The sequence below is a fragment of the Tupaia chinensis genome, unplaced genomic scaffold (genome assembly GCF_000334495.1).
Source record: "Tupaia chinensis unplaced genomic scaffold, TupChi_1.0 Scaffold000704_1, whole genome shotgun sequence".
Taxonomy (NCBI): domain Eukaryota; kingdom Metazoa; phylum Chordata; class Mammalia; order Scandentia; family Tupaiidae; genus Tupaia; species Tupaia belangeri.
Window position 1 is genome coordinate 2973855 of NW_006160227.1, and position 3497 is coordinate 2977351.

General features: G+C 59.8%; 1 pseudogene; it reads right to left on the reverse strand.

Annotated features, from left to right (window-relative positions):
* Positions 1-2959: 2959 nt before the first annotated feature.
* On the reverse strand, positions 2960-3485 carry LOC106736223 (peptidyl-prolyl cis-trans isomerase A pseudogene; annotated as a pseudogene).
* Positions 3486-3497: the final 12 nt, after the last annotated feature.

Here is a 3497-nt window from a genome sequence, read left to right on the forward strand (position 1 = left end):
GCACACACGCCCGGCCAGGACGCGAACCGCGGTCGACTACATGGGAGTCCAGTGACATAGCCATTACGCTAACTGCTGGTTCCCCCAGAGTGGGGTTTTTAAGGATGGGTAGAAGTTTGCTGGATGGTTAAGAGGGGGCACAGGACAAGTGTGTAAGTGCCTGGAGGCTTGTAAGATCTGTCTTGGGGAACCCTGAGAGCTGGAGTCAGCAAGACGGATGTGGATGTGGGGAGAGGCAGGAGCCAGAGTAAGGGAAGCTTGGAGCTTGGACTGTCCTGGGACAGTGGGGAGCCACTGAAGGTCCTTGAGCAGAGGAGAGCGCAGGACAGCTTTGCGTGTGAGAATGGGCTTTGGTAGCTGGTCCAGGATCAGGTGGGGCAGCGAGGAGGAGGCCGGGGTTGGGTCCAAGCCAGAGGCCAGGAGCAGGGCTGAAGAGCTGGAGGAGGAGGAGGCCGGAGTTGGGTCCAGGGCAGAGGCGAGGAGCAGGGCTGAAGAGCTGGTGGACTCGGTGTTGAGGCAGGAGAGTGGCCTGGGGCATTGCTCCGTCAGCAGGGATTTACTGAGCACCTAGTACGTGCCAGCTAGCGTTCCAGGTTCCTGGGTGAGGGGTGCAGCAGGGAGCAAGGCAGATGGCCGCTCCTGCCCTGGCCCTCCCTCCGGCTGGCTAGCTCCGCCCTCGTCCTTCGGAGCTGTCTGTGATGAATTATTCACTCTCCTTCCGTCCTTAATGAGGCTCTCTCACCTCCCACGGGTCTCCACTGCCTGGTCTGGGTCTCAGACTGACTCCCACCGTGGCAGCCGGCCCCTCCCTGCGTCCTCGCCCAGCGGCTCCTGGGCCTCCCCCAGCATTCCAGAGCCCCTGCGGTTTCTTAGAAACCAAGGAATTTCCTCCCTTGTTCAGGAGCCAGGGATCAATGAGTTGTGGGATTGCCAATCCGATCCTGGCATGGAGGCCTGGCTTGTGTTCCCACGTGCTGTGTGCCAGCCCTGCTAAGCAGGTCCGAACCGAATGGCCCCGTGTGGGGAAACTGAGGCCCAGACAGGTGGGGAAGGAGTGGGGTCTGCGCTCCCTCCCACATCTCTCCTGGGGGGCTCTCCTCGGGGAGGGGGCCAGTTTCCCAGCTGCACTGCAGGCAGGGGGACCCCTCTGTGGGTTCCCATCATGAGGCTTCGGCTCCGCCGTCCCCAGGCTCCGACAAGGTCCTGTGTTCGCTGTGGTCACACAGACACCGCCATGGCCCCCATTCTCCGCTCCCGGCTGAGTGGCTGCCCCCTTCCTCGCAGGACAGGGTCTCCTGGCCTTCTCCACCCGGCCACCTCCCTGTCCCGACCTGCCCTGTCTGTGCCCCTTGGCAGCGTGAGCCCAGAGCTGGGGCCTGCGGAGGACCGAGAGGCGGTGGGAACCGGGCCTCCCTGGCTCCAAGCACATTCTGGGCTACTGCCCTGGTGGCACCTAGCCCTTGTTCATGCCACCCACCGGGACCTGTGCCCACCCCGTGACTGTCCCCGCGTCGTCACTCGGCGTGTTGGCTTGAATGCTGGGTCCCGCGGGACCACCTGCCTGCCTTCATTGCCCGGATAATCATGAAGGCTCCTCTTTGGGGACACGGCTGGGGACCTAAGCTGACACCCAGGCTCTCTGCAGGTCCTGATCCTGCCCTCCTGGGGACAGAAGCCTCCTTGCCGCCTCCCGATTGCCGACTCACTCCTGGCTCACTCCCCTTGGGCCGACCTTGGCTCTCCGGCCCCCGCATGCATTCGGCTGTCTTGGCCAAGGAGGTGACGGTGACGGTGACTCACAGGCAGATGTGGTGGGCCAGTGGGCGGAGGAGGGGGGCACGTAGCCAGCAACCTCTAACAGCTGCGAGATGCTGATGGGGTGGCTGGGGGCCCTGCAGGGTGACCTTGGGCAAGGTCGCTGCCCCTCCCTGCCTCTCAGTTGCCCACTTGAAGAACAGGTTTGTCCAGGAAGGTTTGGAGGCAGCTGGGGTCCTATGGGCTTTAAGCTGGGGCTGCGGGGAAGGGGTCCCAGGCTGGCCCAGCTGCAGCTGAAGCACCCCCAGCTCTTACGTACCCCCGTTTTACACCTGGGAAGGGCCAGGCTGGTTTTGCTGAAGGTCACCAGGCCAGTCAGAGGGGGATGCGGAGCCGGGATTTGAACTCAGGGCTCCTCTCAGGCCTCAGCAGAGAGGCTGTCCCTCACTCATCACCACTGCAGTGCTGGGCTCTTTGGAGGATTGACGGGGAAGGAAGAGGGTGATGTTTCATGAGTTCACAAACGGGGGACTGAGGGGTGCCCAGGGCTCTGGAGACCCAGAGGAGGCACCCACCAGCAGGAGGAACTTGAGAGGATGATGGAGGGCTTCCTGGAGGAGGGGCCATGGAGCAGCCTTGGAGGATCTAGGATCTGGCCATGCAGACAAGGGATGGGAAGACGGAAGTCCTGGGAACCGCGAGGGGGAAGGCTCGTGGGTGGGAATCGGCGTGGCACGTTCCGTGCGGGAACTGAAGGAGGCTGGCGGGTTTAGAACGTCAGCTGGCAGTGTCCTAACAAGTCTTCCTTTCCTGTATTTATTTTTTAAAGTTTCTTTCTTGCATGAGAGAGAGGGAGAGAGAGAACCCCCCACAGGGCCTGATGCCACCACGCACCCAGGCTCGGCCAGCCCGGATCGCAAGCACATGCGTGCCCGGCGTGTTCAGGGAGATCCCTGGATGCGAACCCAGAACCCTGCCAAGTAGGTTCCCACAGAGGGTTGAGTTACCACTGCACCACTATCCAGCCCCCTGGTTACTTCTTTTTTTTTTTTTTTTTTTTTTTTGGTTGCTTAGTTTTTATTTCATAATCATAAACTTTGCAATTCAGCTAAATTTGGAGGGGAAGAAGGAAAATATGGAACCCACAGAGCTGCAGCGAGAGCGCAGGTCACAGGACACAGCGAGCAGATGGGGTGGAGGGTGCTCTCCTGAGCTACAGAAGGAATGGTGAGCTTAAGAGAGAACAAGTCACATTCGTTAGCGCTGTCCCCAGTCAGCAGTGGGGATCTTCTTGCTGGTCTTGCCATTCCTGGACCCAAAGCGCTCCATGGCTTCCACACTATTCATGCCCTCTTTCACCTTGCCAAAGACCACATGCTTGCCGTCCAGCCACTCCGTCTCGGCAGTGCCGATGAAAAACCGTTTGTGTTGGGTCCAGCATTTGCCATGGACAAGATGCCAGGACCCGTGTGTTTCAAGATAAAGCTCTCATCTTCGAATTTCTCCCCAGAGATGGACTTGCCGTCAGTTCCATTATGGCGTGTGAAGTCGCCACCCTGGCACAGAAACCCTGGGATAATTCTGTGAAAGCAGGAACCCCTATAACCAAATCCTTTCTCTCCAGTGCTCGGAGCACGGAACTTTTCTGCTGTCTTTGGAACTTTGTCTGCAAACAGCGCAAAGGAGACGCGGCCTAAGGGCTGGCCATCAACAGCGTTGTCGAAGAACATGGTGGGGTTGAC